This window comes from Lissotriton vulgaris, chromosome 4_1, assembly GCF_964263255.1.
Source record: "Lissotriton vulgaris chromosome 4_1, aLisVul1.2, whole genome shotgun sequence".
Taxonomy (NCBI): Eukaryota; Metazoa; Chordata; class Amphibia; order Caudata; family Salamandridae; genus Lissotriton; species Lissotriton vulgaris.
In genome coordinates, this window is record NC_141691.1 from 1095606589 (window position 1) to 1095624650 (window position 18062).

Sequence of the window (18062 nt, forward strand, 5' to 3'; positions counted from 1 at the left end):
CAGATCAGTTGACTGGGGGTGAGTGATTGATTAGCTCAAACGCTCCGTCCATCACCCCTTATTGTTTTGCTTTGTTCATCCTAAGTTGGCAGGGTATGCTCAGACGTGAGTCCCTTGCTCACTTGGCCACTGGATTCAAGATAGCCTGGCTGATGAGGATTATGAATCCGAAACCGGTCCCAGGATGCTAGTTTCCGGTCCAGTGAAGACATGGCTTGGCAGATCAGGCTGGACTGTTCCCATGAGGTACAAGGTCAGACTGATTTGCATATGGCCATATCTAAACTGGGGTGGCTGAGTGAGCTAAAGAATGGTGATGGATTAAACCCAGATCAGTTGACTGGGAGTGAGTGTTTGATTAGCTCAAACGCTCCGTCCATCATCCCCTTTTGTTTTGCTTTGTTCGCCCTAAGTTGGCAGGGTATGCTCAGACGTGAGTCCCTTGCTCACTTGGCCACTGGATTCAAGATAGCCTGGCTGATGAGGATTATGAATCCAAAACTGGTCCCAGGATGCTTGTTTCCGGTCCAGTGAAGACATGGCTTGGCAGTTCTGGCTGGACTGTTCCCATGAGGCACAGGGTCATACTGATTTGCATATGGCCATGTCTGAACTGGGGTGGCTGAGTGAGCTAAAGAATGGTGATGGATTAAACCCAGATCAGTTGACTGGGGGAGAGTGTTTGATTAGCTCAAAAGCTCCGTCCATCATCCCCTTTTGTTTCGCTTAGTGAAAAATATTTAGCTACACAAATATCAAGTCATTAATATCAGAAACATCAACAGCAAGAATATTGTGGTAAAGAATATCGATTTAAGGTAAGTAGTATCGATTTTAAAAATATAAAGTGTTTAATATCATTTGCACAAATATTTTTGTTAAAAATATAATTTTTTATTAATGTTATGTAGTTTAGTATATATTTCATATATGTGTTATATTTTTATTAGTTATTACTTTTTTTTTAAATGTGAATTTTCCATTTGTAGTTCCTTACCGGGTTGTGGGTTTATAAGGGGATAGGGTGGGAAGTAATTTAATTATATTAAATGTATTGATTATTTTTTATTTATTAATATTTGTTTAGTTGAGACGTTATAGTGTTAAATGTGTAAAATATTGTATTATTAATTCATTCATTAATTTTAAATTGTATGGTAATGTTAATTAATTAATTGGTAATCAGTTATGGTAATTGTGTGATTACTTTTAGGTATGTGTTGTGTTTACAGGAGTAAAGGGTGGGAAGTAATTTGTATTTAATTAATTAATATATAGTTGTTAATTAATGTTAATTATTTGATATTTATTTTAGGTAATTGTTTATTTTTGTGTTTTGTTTTTATTTTTAAAGGGGTAAAGAGTGAGTATTAAATACATTTTAATTACGTTATTACTAGTTGTTCATAGTAATAGTTTTTAATTTAAAAATAAGTTTTAATTGTGTTTTAATATTTTACAGCTTAATTTAGGTGTGTGTTGTGGATATTATAATTTTAAAGTGTGTGTAGTCAATTAATGTTTATTCGTTTTTTACTAATATTTTTTTAATTGATTATTATTGATGTTAAATATATAAGAAAATTAAATAAAGATTTTTCTTATTGGTGTGGTGCTATAGGGTAAGAAATTAAATAAATAAATGTATGTATTAACTAATTTGTTTGTAAATATATTCTAGTTTAAAATAATTATTTTTTATAAATGTATTTATTATTTTATTATATATATTATTTGTAGGTTTTTGTTACATGGAAATAATATTGTAATATGTTTTCTTTGTTTATATTTAATATATTAGATTTTTCATTTTGTAAATATGTTTAATTTATTTTTATGATTTTTTTTGTTTTAACTGTTCAAGGGTGAATACTATTTTTTGTCTCGCCACTATTCACACTTTCCCTAATGCTGCACTCACTAGAGTAGGTACAGTAATTTTTACCTCTCTGCTATCCAGCACTTTCCCTAATGTTGCACTCACCAGAAAGGGACAGTCATTTTTACCCCTCTACTATCCAAAACTTTCCCTACTGTTGCACTCATTGGAGTGGGAATAGTCATTTTTACCCCTCCGCTATCCAGCACTTTCCCTACTCTTGCACTCACTGGAGTGTGAATAGTAATTTTTACCTCTCCGCTATCCAGCATTTTCCCTACTTTTGCACTCACCAGAGAGGGCATAGTAAGTTTTGCACTCCGCTATCCCACACTTTTCCTACTGTTGCACTCACTGGAGTTGGAGTAGTAATTTTTACCACACTGCTATCCAACACTTTCTCTACGGTTGCACTCACTGGAGGAGCAACAGGTAGCAACACTTAACCTAATATATTCTTTGGAATGTAGTGAACTGGGAACAGACATGCAGAAAACAGCAGAAACACCCATACTAAGTGCAACCATAACATACTTTAATTTATAGCAGCAATAGTTAATTGAATACCAGCACTATTTTATAAAGCATGGGTGATCTTCACATGAATACAAAATATAAACAGTCAAGAACATGACAGTGCAGACAAGACATCTTATGTCCTGATGAAGGCGATACGGGAGACCTCTCGCTGGCTTGGACAACCAACACTTGGCTGAGAAATGGACAGTGCTTGGGCCCCATGCCACAAGTATGTGCAACGCTGCTTGGAAGTCTCCCATAGGTCATATGATACAGCCTTTTATCACTAATCATTTGGAAATTATTCTTGTTGATCCAATGAGTAGACTTGGAATATATAATATCCAAAATAAGATTGTATTTGAATGTACTTTTATTAATCAAAAAATATTTGAATAAAGTTAAATGATGATGATGAGTAGAATTGGATATGCTCATCTTGATTAGATCTAAGGGGCTCATTATGATGGCGGGCGGACATCAGTCCGCCTGCCATTGTTGCGGTGCTGGGACCACCCGCCAGACGTGCAGAGGTCCCACCACACATATTAAGATGCGCACGCCATACTGGCCGGGGCATCCTGGGCTTTTGACATTGTGGATGGTGCTGCTGGTTGCAGCACTGTACGCAATGTCAAAAGTGCTTGCAAAGCATTTCCCTGCACCACGTGGAAGGCACCATGCGGTGCCTGCCACTTGGTGCATGGAAATGCAGGGGGGTACCATGGGTATCCCCCAGTGCACCTGCCCCACACAGAGGGGTCCCGCAATGGGCCCCTGAATCCAACCTCTGTCTGTCTTTTGGATCGGGATGACCGCCGCAAAAAGACAGGCGGAACGGGATTCTGTAATCTCAGCAAGGCACTGTCACAATGCTGCCCTGTATCCTGGTTCCGCAAGATGGGCGGAAAAGCACCGCCTTGAGGAACCGTGGCAGACAGAGTTTCCATCCGCCGGGGACACATTGGGATTTCCACCGCCATCCTAATTTGGCAGTGGGAATTTCCTGTGTAATGGCGGAAGGACCACCACCGCTGGCCCAGCATTGGTGGTCCTTCCGCCGTCATAATGAGCCCCTAAGCCCTGTTGCTGTGGCTATTTTTCCATGTGGAGCAGATGTTTGGCGTCCATTCATGACTCAATCCTATTGCCATGTGTTCTCTTGCTCCGTGGAACCAGTTTAGTGATTCAAAACTTTTAACAGAAGCTTCAGTCCTTATCAATAATGTATGTACTTGTACATGTCAGTGTGCCCTGTTCTGCCAAGAAATGTTTGACATGGGAAATTCCAGTGACACGTCTAGGGGCCTCATTTATGAGGCCTTGCGTCAGTTTTGCGCTGCGGATGCGTCACTTTTTGTGACGCATCTGCGGCGTAAAACATGCGCCTTTGTGCGCCATATTTAAAAAGTGACGCATCTAGGTAGATGCGTCACTTTTTAAACCCCTGCGCCACATTATACCTGCGTCAGGTATAATGTATGCAGAGGGGGCGTTCCCCCGCAAAAAGCCTCGTAATAGTGACGCAGTGAAATCTATGAGATTTCACTGCGTTACTTTTAGGATGCGGTTGCGTCAAAATCTTGCGCCTGCCTCACAGCAGGCGTAAGACTGACGCAAGCCCTTTCACATGGGGCTCTCCCCATGTGAAAGGACGCATTGCTGGAGATGCGTCACTTTTGTGACACACTCCAGCAATGCGTCACTTTTGCGCTTACAGATGCGTCAGAAATACTGACGTATCTGTAAGTCCTTGCGACATGATGCGTCATACATTAAATATGACGCATCATTGGTGTCGCAAGGAGTGCGCACTGAAAAGTGACGCATCGCTGTTTTCACGCAGCGATGCGTCACTTTTCATAAATGAGGCCCTAGGTTGCTTAGTTTTCAAAACACTTGGCAAAATATATGTTAAAAAAGCCTAGTCATTTTAGACACTGGGCAAATGCAGCCAATTTTGTACCGCCAATAATCACACAGCATCAACTAACCTAACTTAACTCTTGCATGGAATCAAATTACTTGCACAGACTAAGCCTTTCTTGCTACACTCCCGGGCAGAGTCACTGAGTTTTACTTTAGAAATGAGGAGTCACTGGGGAGGTCAGCAATTCTGATGCCACTCTCAAAGGGTGTTTCATATTTTCAAAGGTATCTACAAAGAGAAACTAGACTTCACCTGCTTTTAGTAGGGCTTTTAGCAAGTGCAGTCTAAGGGTAAAATACCACTAACCTGCACAGTTGCAATGGATCTTGTAATCCTGACTCAACTGTACCTTTTGTTTTTGTCTGAATATGGATTACCCAGATCCTCTAACGGATTTATGTACTCACAAAGCTGATGGTATGTGCAACCCTTAAGCCAACTTGTCTTTTGAGAATCAATCAATAAATATTTGATTTAGTCAAATCATGCAAAATTTGCTTATGGCTTGAAAATAAAAAACATCAGCAATGACAGCTGATAACAATAAAGTTAAAACATTCATTCATATGGTATAAATAAACCTACAACATACAATAATGGTCAGAAATATTATCACAGTTTCCCATTCTTTGCAGCATTGTTATCAAGAACAGAAATTGTTTGTGGAATAAAGAGCAGTCTTACAGTTGTCAGTCACAGGCTGGTGTTTGCTTAGATCATTGCAAAAATTAAGGTACTGTATCAAATCTAAGTTGATACACAAGGAACAAATTGTCAAAACTGGCTGAGATTGGTAAAGTGACCAGTCTGTGTAGGATAACAAGTCACCTGTAAACGTGCCTTGACTAACGCAACACAAATGAAGGCCTGCAAAGACTCCCAAGAGTGGGCATGACATCACAGATTCACAGTGTGCGCCATCAAAAAAATCAATGGGAACTCACGGATCTTATATGTGTAAAAATATATTTATTTAAGAACCATACATTCTGACAGAAAACGACCTTGTGAGGCTAATTGGTTTATTGGTACCAACCCCTTGCAATACCAACTGCTTTGAGAGCCTTTGGAAATGATATTACAGAACTTTGGTCTGCAAGAAAGACTCAGGTCATCATTTAGATGCAAAGATGTTCTTTGAAAAGGCAGTGCCACGAGTCTGTTGTCAGTCATCCCAGGGACATCATCATTCTGCTCCCAGAATGGCCCACATCCAAAATTGTGATTTCCTATTAAAAAATTGCAATTTTGTAATTTCCTTATAGTGAATCCATAAGAATCACTATTAGGAAACTGCAGGTTACTTGCATTCTATTTTGCAGTTCCAAAATACCGATTTCCACGGATTTGCTATTCAGGAATCGCAATTTCAGAATTTTGTGCATAAGGGTCATTGTTACCTTAGGGAACGAGTTGTAGTTTTTTCGGGTAACCCTAACTATAGCTGCTGAATTTGTATGGTTTTGTGTGTGTAAAATGTAAACCTAACTATAACGTCTCAATAACCTTTGTTTACAGTGAATTTCAAAGGTTTTTAACACTCTATTTCCTAACTATAACATACCTGTAACCTTTGATTTGTTCAGTGAGTTTCTATCTTTTTGAACGTAAAGTAATATTGAATTATTTTACATTAATCCAACCTCTGCCTCGCATTGCTCTTGACTGTGCAAGGGGGGGATTGACCTCAGCCCATGGTGCTTATTTAATTATTAAGTTGGGAGGGGGGCCTCCTCCCCTTGCCCATTTCAGCCTAGGGACCCCATCCCTGGGTCCGGCCTATCACTATAGGGGAGCCACATGCCCCCTCCCTGCACCTCCCTGGCCAGTTTTGTCCCCCCCCCACCCACATAATATGTGTGACGGAGGTGGACTGCCGCGTACTCCGCCCAGTCCAGATCCAGGCTCGCAAGCTGTGCTCTGGCCGCCTTCAGTTTCCGCCAGATTCTCGGGGCCCCCGTCCGGCAGTGAACTCTTTCCAGTTCCAGCACCTGTTCCACCAGTTCCCTGCGTCTTTCCTTTCGTGCTTTGTTTTCCGCCGCCATAATCGCCATTATCTCCCCCCGGAGAACCGCCTTTAGCGCTCCCCAGACTGTCGCCTGGGTCACCTCCCCCGTGTCGTTTCTGCTCAAGTACTCAGTGATACACTGGGACAATTGCTCCGTAACCTCTTTGCGGGTGAGTATGTTTTCTCTAAGGCGCCATCTGCCCCTGTGATGACGCGTGTGTGGGACCTTCAGTCGGAGGACTACTGCATCATGGTCTGACAGTGCCGCCGGGGTGACTTCCACATCCTCCACCATGGGGGTCAGATCAGTGGACCCGATAAAGTGGTCTATTCTGGTGTATGTGCGATGCACGTGTGAATAAAAAATGTACCCAGAAGCCGTGTGATGTTTCACGCGCCATTCATCAACCAACCCGCTATCAGCAAGCCATTGTTTCCCGGCCGTGGAGAGGGCCCCTGTGTCACCAAATCGCCGCCCGATCTATTCACCTCATTGTCCATGACCAGGTTCAGGTCTCCCCCTATCAGTATGTGTCTGGTGTCCCCGGTTAGTGCCTCGGAGAGCGCCCCTTTAAGAAAAGGCTTCTTGTTTGGAGTTAGGTGCGTAGAGTGAACCCACCGTGAATTCCATAGTGCCAATCTGCACTGTGTGGGCCAGTAGTCTGCCCTTGATTTCTGTCACTTTGTCCCCTATTCGCCCCTTAAAGTACTTTGCCACCAGGATGGCCACCCCTGCCTTTTTCTCAGTTGTGGAGGAGTAGTATTGGTGTGGGAAGGCCCTGGATTTCATACGATGCCAGTCTTTGGCCAGCAAATGAGTCTCTTGGAGAAGACATATATCCGCCCCTGAATGTACCAAGAAAGAGATGAGTGCCCTCCTTTTAACTGGGTTGTTGAGCCCCTTTACGTTAAGGGTGAGGATGTGGATGAGCCCCTCAGCCATTGGGTGATGAGAGCGCTACCTGCTGATGTCTTGACCTAGCACTGCCCCATATCTTCTTGTGTATTGCCTGAACAAATCGAACACACCGAGTCCCCCGTCTCCCTACCACCCACCCTCCCCCCTTGCCCCAACCCCAACTTTGAAACCCCAACTGGTGAACATTGTCCCAGGCCTCTCCGACAGCAGTCCAGGCCTGTGGTTTATTGTCTGGTAGTGGGAAAGCGTGTCCATGGCGAGCCTGAGGCCCCCCGTCCCGTCCCCCCCCCCCCCGGCAGTGCTACCGAGAGGCTAACATGCACTCCCTCTCATGTGTGCTCAAGGTCCGGCATTGGTGTCTTTGGAAACCTCCAATATAGCTGCTTCGTGTTCGTGCTCCACGGTCTCTGGATCCGTCCTGAACCCCTTCCTGGGTGAGCGTCTGCGTCTCACTTGTTGCCATTCGTCGCTCATCCATTGCGAGGAGCTCGGTTGGGAGGACCGTCGTCCTGATTCGTCATCCGGAGCGTCCTCTTCATATGGGATGCCCAGAACTTTGCACGTGTCCTTCAGTGATCTGAGCTGGTGGAGGGTCCCCTTTCACTTGAAAATTAGTCTAAACGGGTGGCCCCAGGAGAATGGGACCCCATTGTCTCTTAGGAAGGTAGTCGCCCCCTGAACGCCCGCCTCTTCTGCAGTGTAATCGCAGACAGGTCCTGGAAAAGCTCCGGCGTGTGATCTCGGAAGGTGATGGGCTTTTGTTGACGAGCCGCCTTCAAGATACGTTCCTTGAGGGGGTAGTCCGGCAGGAAAGCCAAAATGTCGGGCGGAGGGGCAGGTGATCGGCGCGCTGGGCCCACCCTGTGGGCTCTATCAATACGAATGTCAAAATCCTCGCCTTCTCCTACTATCTTGCAGAACAGATCCTGCAAGTACGCCGTAATGTCTCCCCCCTCCGCTTTGGGTGGCACATTGCGGACCCGTATGTTGTTGCGTTTGGAGCGGTTCTCCAGGTCCTCTGTGTGTGCCTGAAGGTCCATTTGCTGTTCATGGAGCCTGATGATTTCTTGCTGCAGGAGTTCCACCTCCCCACTCCTGGACTGCTCCGAGTTTTCGACTGCCGCTACCCTTTCCCCTATGTCATCTATGTCTCGCCGTAGTTCTTTATAGCCTCCTGCCATATCCTGCCTTAGGGTTTAAATATCCTCTCTCAGAGATGCGAACAGGCTTTCCATGAACAATTTTGTTGCAGGAGCTTCTTCTTCGTCCTTGTCTTTGTCTTGTGGTTGAGCCAGTGGCGCTGGCTTGTCGGGGCTCTTCTCCCCTTTTTGTGATCCTTTGGAGAGCATCTCATGGATGGTGCGCCCTCCCCTGCGGTTTGTGGAAGACATGTTTGGCTTTCCTCTGTTGTAGGGCAGCTCCGCCTTCTGCGATTGAGCAGTGGTCTGCGATTGAGCAGTGGAACCCCCGCGGGCGCCGGCCGCCCGTTGGAAACGTGGCTCTGGACCCTTCGGTTCTTGTCGTGCGTTCTGCAGCCGGGTCTTGCGTCTGAGTGCTGTGTCCCAGCCGTTTGGGTCCACTTGGGTCCGGCTACCGCCTCTCCGTCTTGCCCCCGCCTTGACTCTGTGATGGCCTCAGCCCCAGTGATGCGTTCTGTGTTGTCTCGGGAGACTGAGTGGGGGCTCTCTTGTCCGTCCGTGCCGCTTCACTCACGCGTAGTATCGCTGGCCTGCCGGCCTCCAACGCGCCACACTATGTCCCTGCACGTCTTTTGTGGGGGTATGTTCGGCCTCCCTCGGGCCCTTGCCGTCTTAGCGTTTGCCACCGGGGGCCCGGTGTGTGCCCCCCGAAGCTGGCTTCTCCTCACCCAGTCCACCTGGCCTTGTCGCCTTGTTTTCCCCTCCTTGTCTGCTGTCTGGCAGCGCTGGGTGGGCCGCTGCGGCCTACAATCTTGTCCCCGGTTCGTTATGCGGCCTAGGCCTCTTTCGCGCCTCACAGTCAGCTTCTCCCCCCGTGAGGGCCACGCCGCCACTTCGCCCACCGCCCGGGGCTTGGTGTGTGCCTCCTGCGTACAGTCGCCAAGCTTGTGGGCCTGCCGCTAATAGAGCCGCTGTGTTTCCCCCGCTCCCGCTTGGCAGTTTCAGTCTCCGACTGCCCGGGCCTCCGTCGCCTCCTGCCGCCTGCCTTTGTCTCATCATCTGGCCCTCCACCTCCAGGCCCCGCAGTGCGCTGCAATTGCCGGTCGGATCTTGTCCGCTCCAGGGGCTCGATGGCCCCCCCCGAGTTGCCTCCCACACTTGTTCCAGCTGCCCACGCCTCACCTCAGTTTCCCCGGAGTGGCGCTGGGCTGCACCGGTCGTCTCGATCCCAGCCTCTGGCGCCGCGGCTCGCTGGTTGGCGCCGTCGTCCGCTCCGCTGACCGCTGTGTTGGCTAATTCGACTCGCTAGCCATGGTCTCCGCTGAGCCCCTGCAGTCTGCCTGGGTCTGCTCTCCGGCACGGGCTCCGGATGATTGCGATGCGGGGTTTCCGCCTCACCGCCACACGGGCGGCCTCGCTTTTCCGTCTCCTCCGGCTGCTGGTGGTGACAGTCGGCGTCCGCCGGACCGTCTCTCTGCCCTCGACTAGTGCAATTCAGGTCAGGGTCGATGCCGGATCACCTCCCGCAGCTCAAAATCGCTGGTAGAGGTGGGAAAGTGCCGTGAAAATATCGCCTTGGGGGTTTGGGATGAGGAGCCTCCGCTGGTTGTGACTGCTCAGGTCGCCATCTTGGCCACGCCCCATTTTCTAAGGTTTTAAAGATTTTATTAATTTGCTTTAATGTTCATGTTGTCTTTGTTTTTTTAGATGTACTTGTATAACTTTTCTGTATGTTTCAATAATTAGATATTAAACATTACACATTACATCTGCATGCTGCACCACTTGTCGTTGTATTTGTCATTTATTTATTTAAAAAGTACATTAATCATCCCATTTAAAGATATTTTTGATTTTCCCGATGATTTCACGATCGCCACGGACGCACCGTGAATACTGCGTGTAAAATACATATATAGACGATCGTGGATATGTCAGGAAAACGCAAAGCAACCACAGACATTCAATATCCATCACCAAATTCAAAAATTATAACTGTATAATTCATTATAACCATCACATTAAGTGATCACTATCTAAATAAATCTATAAAACATTTATCAGTCTCTCAATATCTCTATTACAGTAAGGGGGTAATTAGGATGGCGGGCGGACATCCTATCGTGAAATGGGATTGCCCACCATAACGATGGGGGTCCCGTGGGCGCCATTAGGATGCACCCACCTCAGTGGCTGGCGCATCCTGCATTTGTGATATTGTGGCGGGCGGTGCACTCAGCACCGCCCGCCACAATGCCATGCCATGTGAACTTCCATGCACAACATGGCAGGCACCGCACGGTACCTGCCATGTTGTGTATGGAACTGCAGGGGGTACCATAGGTACCCCCCCATGTGCACCCCCAGAGTCCCTGGTGGCTCGCCAAAGGCAAAAAGCACTCCAAGGAATGTCTGGTGAATAAGGAGGCGGGCTGTTTGAGCCTCTGCGTCGTGTGGAAGCAACAAATCTCGACTGATCGTCTTCCCAGGATCCTGCTAATGAACTCGCTAAGTATTTGCCTGAGTTGATATTACGGCTCTTCGCGAGGTCCTGAAAGAATTAGAATCCCTAGGAACGTTTCTTGCAAAGAAACCTTTGTGATTTTATCTGAACGGAGTGAAGAAACTTTATTTATTGGGGATCTTCATTTATTGTCTTTATTGCTGTACCTAGCTGTGGCGTTTTGCGCTCTTCCCTTGTCCCACCCCCTATTGTTCATTTCCGCCCTGATAAAGGTGTAGCCCCAGCTGGGGCGACACACTGAAACGCGCGTTGGCGTTGTTCGTGAGGGGGCAGCTGGATTGTATCTACCCCTACCCCCTCCACTATGATGATTTGTTCCATTCTGTCACCTGACCATCTTGTGCCGTTTTTGTACAGTTTTTAATATTGTGTGTGCTGCGAATTGTGTGATTGAGGTATGGGTCTGCTTGATGAATCTTAGGAATATCTGAAGGTATGAATGTGATGTATGAAACAGGAGTGTGGGACTTGACGTATTGGAGTTTGTGCTATTGAATTCTGGTATAGCACAACTCTGAGTATTTATTTATTGCTGAAATGTTTGTTTAAAAACATTATTAAAATCATTATATATTTCGTAAAACCCTATGTGAGTGTTTATCTCTGCACTTGATCTGCTCCGGTGATAGTGTTTCTATCCAAGGACCCCGTTCTGGGGCCTAGTTTGAAGATTTGGGGCAGGTAGCCTTTTTGCCTTTGGTGTTTTTCATTTCCCCTGTATACCTGCTTCTATTTTGTCAGGGGTCCCTTTCTTAGTAGTCCCTGGGGATCGCCACGGAAAGACATACAGGAATTAATTGTGGGGGAAAGGCATGTTTCCGCCCCCATAGTAATATGGCTGGCGGTGTCTAACAGACACCGCCAGCACATTAAACTCTTTTCCGCCCGGTCAACTTGTGGGTGGTGGCGATCCACCCGAGATCCTAATGGGCCCCTAAGTATTAATGATTCACTAGGTTATGGGAGTGGGTACATAAGTCTCTGAGTGTGTCTGTAACTAAGTCTCTAAGTCTATGAGTAGGAATGTGAGTAGACTTGTGAGATGTTTAGTGGATCTGTGAGTGGGTACAAGAGTGTTTGGGAGGGGAACTGAGTGGGTGCATGAGTGTATGAGTGGGTATGTGAGTGGGTGTGCAAGTGCCTGAGTGGGTATGTCAGTGAGTACATGAGTGTGTGGCTGGATCTATGACTGGGTGCATAAGTTTCTAAGTGGGTCTGTGAGTGAGTGTATGAGTTTTAAAGTGGGTCTGTCAGTGGGTGCATAAGTCTGTGAGTAAGTGTGTGAATGGATGCATAAATGTTTGAGTGCGTTTGTGAGTGGCTGTAATAGTCTCTGAGTGTGTCTGTAACTGGGTGCATACATCTCTGAGTGAAAATGTGAGTATGTGTATCACTGTCTGAGTTGGTATATGACTAAGTGAGTGAATGTCTCTCTATGGATATATGAGTGGGTGCATGAGTCTCTGGGTGGGTATGTAAGTGGATGCAAGTGTCTGAGTGAATCTCTGACTGGGTATAAAAGTCTTTGAGTTGGTATATGAGTAGGCACATGAATTATTTACTAAGTCTTGTAGTGTAGAAGAGAAGAAGAGTTGGTGCCCATAGGTCCGGATTATACTTAATGATATCAATGGGCAAACCGTCAGGACCAGGCGCCTTGTTTCCAAGGCTCTCTTTTATAGCTATTTCTACTTTGTGGGCTTCAATCTGTAGACCGTGCAATTGTCCTGGGGTAGGAATTGTCAGCTCCTCAGACGGTGCTACATACATGTTTGAGAAGTGGGTCTCCCATACACTGCTAGTTATGTTACAGCTGATTGGTGTGGGCTTCTTACCCATTTCCCTTGTTTTCCTGACTGCGGGCCAAAAGGGCCCGCTGCCTCCCAGATTTGCGCTGGTAACCAGCGATTCCCACTGTTCAGAAAGTAGTGTAGCCTTTCTTTCTGCTATTTTTGTTTTATACTGTTTCCTGGCTATCTGAACAGTCGTTTTGCACCTAGGTTTGGTATTAAGTGCCCTTCTTAATTCCTTATTTGCTAGTGAGCAGGCCGAGTCAAACCACCTTGGTTCTTTACCTTCTTTAGGTAGCGGGACTGACAGGAGAATTTTTATGGTTGAGCACAGTTTTTCGAAGTCGGGAATTATCCTATGGTGATTGCCGTCCGTAGATAAGAAAGACTTAATCAGATGCGGGTATTTAATCTGTACGCTATCCAGAATTGCCCCACTGTCAACCCCCCTCCATTTTAGTTGCAATCCATCAGTCAAGGGTGTGATATCCCTTGCGCCATTTAGGTTCATGTAAACCGGACTGGGAGCAAGGTTCAAAGTTACTATAAGAGGGTTATGGTTGCCGAATGTTGTCACCATCACTGTCGACTTTACTATACAATCTATTAAATGAGGCGACATAAAAATATAATCAATGGTAGAACTGCTGTCCCTGCTTGTGAACGTGGGGGAGTGGGGGGCACTAGTACTAAGACCTGTTGTCATGGCGTCACCCAGGGTCAATGCAATTAGTATATTAGCTAATTCGGTACCCCTTTGTTCCGCCTGGTCTAGATGGGTCCTATCCTCAGTCCCATGATTCTTTGTTAACTTTGCATTAAAGTCGCCCCCAATTAAAATCCCTGACCCAACATCAGTTAGTGGGCTGAATTCCAGGTTATGTAAAACCTTTGACAATGCCTCAAAGTTCTTATTTGGTACACAATAAAAATCATTAATATAAAAATTGATTAAATAAACCCTGGTCTTTGACTTTAGCTTGTATTCAAGAATTTGAATGTTCGGATTCCCATTAGACAGGTCCCTGATTGAACCACCAGCCAAAATCTTGAACCCAATGAACAAACCGCCCACTGCTCGGCCAAGGCTAGGTTTGGGTGATGTTATACTGAAACAGTGGTAGCCCTCTATGTGTAGGTTCCCAACAGCCTACGTTTCCTGAAACATGACAATGTCTATGCCGTCAATTATCTTAGCCCATAGAGGGTCTAAAAGCATGGATTCCAGCCCGCCACGTTCCAGCTTAGAATTGATAACCCACAATGGCTACGATGTCTCGTGGACTTGCTCCCAGCACTCCTCGCTATATTCTCATCGTGTTCTGGTAGTGTGGGGGTTTTATGTTCATATGTGGCAAGAGGGGTAGCAGTGTGGTCGTATGTTAGTAAATCCCAGGTGGTATTGGCTGACATTACCGGTGGTCGTTCCTCATTAGTATTGCCAATTATTGGGCTGCCACCATTGGCAATCAAGTCATCAGCTGGTCTGATAGTGGGTTTCCATTACTTATGTCTGAGCTTCCGGTGTTACTACCATCCGTTTTATTCAGTCAGTCCTGCTCATCTAGGTTTGAAAAAGCATATTCAAAACAATTATGGGTTGGGATGTTAAATAATGGCCTGACTTCATTCAGCTGCATATATTGATTCTGGGTGAAAGCTGGATAAAACCTTTCCCTATGATCGTAATGGGGTATTGTTGGGAATTGAGGGTAGTACAGAGGGGATGCTGGCATTGGAGCCTGATGGCGCCAAACGGGACCATTCAGGTAATTAAAATCTTGGTTCTGGGGAAAAAGTGGGGACTTGATCCTAGCACTAAAGTGTAGATCCCAATGAGATGCGGCGAAATTGTTCGCCATGTTTGGCTTAGGGGAAATCAGGTGCCTGTAAAAGTAGCCTAGTGGGAGCAAGGTGGTATTAAATTCCCATGGTAAGGGTAGTGGAGCACTGGCCAATGTTTTTTCGGCCCAATGGGGGTTCTTAAAATTTATAGTTATACAGTTATACAGTCCCCCTCAAACTTTTTCCTCAGCCTATCCAGCCCACTCTCTGGGTGTGAATAATCTCCCTAGCCCTTTCCATAGGGAAGTTGCAATTAGCAATTAGCCAATGTAGAGTCTTGTTTTAATCATGAAATCTGTGCAATAATGTATAATGTAAATGAATTGTTGTTTTTAATTGTGGTACTTTTATGAATTTTATGAAATTCGAATAAAGGTCTTTTGAACTTGAACTTGACTGTTCCATTAGTGCTCGCAGGAGTTCAATGACAAATCAAAACCAAGACATGGGGAATTCCCAGGTTGCTGAAGGTTTGGTGTGTCGAAAGAACTCGTTGTGCTCTCTAGGAATCTAAGGAAGTAGCCTTGCCGTATTTGGGCTGCGTGGGCTATGGCTGAATATGGGTAAGATTCGCATGCCTTCATTAGGACATGATTTATCATAACCGCATAATGGCATGAATCAGGAATATTTAATTAGGGTCCTAGATACATTCACAACAGTCTATGAGTGGGTACAACAGTGTCTAAATGGGTGAGTGGGTGTAAGAGTGTCTGAGTTGGAATGTGAGTGGGTGTATGAGTCTTTAAGTGGGTATGTGAGAGGGCACATGAGTTTTTTAGTAGGTCTGTGAGTGGGTGTATGAGTCTCTGGGTGCACATATGAGTAGGTAGATACATTTCTCAGAGAGTCTCTTACTGGGTCCAAAAATGTCTGAGTGGGTATGTGAGTGGGTGTATGAGTGTCTAAGTTAGAATGTGACTGGTCATATGACTGTCTGAGTGGGTTTGTGAGAAGATATATTAGTTTGGGACTGGATCTATGAGTGAGTGCATACGTGTTTGAGTGGGTGTGTGAGTGGGTGTACGAGTCTTACACTGGGTCTCTGACTGGGTATATAACTCTCAGAGTAACTTTCTCAGTGGGTGCATGAGTGCCTCAGTGGGTCTCTGACTAGGAGAATAAGTCTTTAAGTGGGTATGTGAGTGGGTGCATGAGTTTCTTAGTGGGTATATGACTGATTACATTACTTTTTATCTATGGGTTAGCGAGTCAGTGTATGAGTCATTAAGTGGATATGTGAGTGGGCGCATACATCTCTCAGTGGGTCGGTGACTGGCTGCATGAGTCACTCAATAAGTCTTTAAGTCTCTGAGTGGGTATATGAATGGGTTCATGTGTGTTTGAGTGAGTTTCTGAGTTGGCGTATAAGTCTATGAGTGGGTATATGAGTGGGTGTATGAGTGTCTGATTTGATATGTGAGTAGGTACATGAGTCTATGACTGTGACCAGAGAGGGTATGTATACAGATAAAGAAGGTGCAAACGTTGTGACGTACATGCAACGGTGCACGGAGAGCCGTGCTTGCGGTCGTAGCATTGACGTGAATATCAAGCACAGTTAAAAAAATCTATTTTTGACGCATAACGTGTGCCACTAGCAACCCCAATTTCTCAAACAAGGGGTCAGAGTACCTCTACCCTGAACCCATATGTTAGCTTTCACAGAAATTTTCAACCCTGGGAAACATTTCCGATTGATTAAATGGTGGCAGCAATTTTCTGTTCAGGTTGCGTCCAGCCAATCACAGCATTCCTGTTTGCAGGTGCATTCACGAGTAATCACCAAATCGTCATGAAATATCCTTTGCCAGAGATATCACTATAATATTCAATTTAGATTTCCCAAGAACTGCTCAACAGATTTCCACCAAATATCAAAAAGCACAATCTGCGTAACAACATCTATCTTTCTGCCAAATTTGGTGTAATTCCATCCAGCTGAAGTCATTTTGACAGGTTCCTATGAGAATTACCATTGCAAGCGCACTTTTGTAACCCCATTTTTCTCTGCCTCCACTTCACAAATCCCCATGAAACTTTCCATGTGTAACAAGAGTCACAAGGACACTTTCTTTGAAAAATTTAGGGAAGATTTATCAAATGGCGCCAAAGATATAGACTATTGTTTTTTGTGGAATTACTGGAGTGCTGGTGATGCAGGATAGAGGCGATACCACAAACACATCGTTAAATACAAAGATTGTGATCTCACCATCTAGAAAAGGCCTGCACTTGAATCTTTGGAGAAATCTCTTTTATTGCAAAAGACAGCACTTGTAAAAACTGAAATGCGTTTTGGCTGTTGACAAAGGCTGTGTCCTATGTCAACAGTTTTCCTGAGCACCCAAAATTAAAAATTGTCTAGTAATAAAATTTATCCACAATACACTGTATTTGGTTTTTTCCATTGTATTGTGTTCAAGCAATTCTTCACATATAGGTATGTTCTTAAGCAACAGACCACTCTCACTGCACAAACACACTCAAAAGGAATGTCTTTTTAAGAACTTCTTCTTGTTTGACAACTGCAGGTACCACGCGATACGGGGGACCCAATGGGTGCCTGTTTCTCCCCCAGCTACGCATGTTTACCCATAGACTGGTGGGAGGAGTGGGTGCTCAGGGTAGAGTTCTCCAAAGCATGGGATGACAACATTATCGTCTGGCTGCGCTATATTGATTTTCTTTTTATCATTTAGAGGGAGTCAGAACAGAGTGCTAAAGACTTTATAGTGAACATCATTGTCAATAACCTGAACCTTTCAATGGGGAAGTTAGTACCAACATGATACGCTTCTTAAAGCTTGAGGTATTTGTCTCAGGTGCCAAGTAAGAGACCAAACTATACAGAAAGAGTACAGTGGTCAATTTGCTCCTACATTCATCCAGTTTTCATCCTAGACACCTAATTGTCAGCATTCCCTATCACATGTTATTATGGGCCATAAGAAAATTCAATCTACCCCAACACATAACATCTCGCCAAGCAGATACGGTGAACAGATTTCAGCTAAGGGGATATTCCATGAAAACAATCACATTTGCACTGGACAAGGTCAATAAGTTAACCTTGGAACATATTATGTTCAGCCAGCCTAGTAAACCTGAAAGGGATGGTCTGTTTAGGCTGATAATTGCGTACAGGATCCAGAAAAAAGAACGAACAAGGGTTGTTAGGAAAAACTGGCACCTAATTCCCTCCTATCCACCATTGGGGCATTAGTCCCAAAAAGCCACAAATTATTTATCAGAGAGATAGTTTGATGAGGGACAGTCTAGCCAGCACCAACCCAGAAATAAGCTGAACACCCAACTGGCGGACAGACAACAATGGGTTCCACAAATGTTCCAAGTGCAGAGCTTCTTCAATAGAAATTAACACAAAAGAATACCTTAATTATTTAAAAAACACACCTATTGCTCTCAAAGGTAATTTCAACTGTAAAAGTGATTATGCTGCATATGTCCTCAAGTGCAGCTGTAATTTAAGATATGTGGGAAGCACA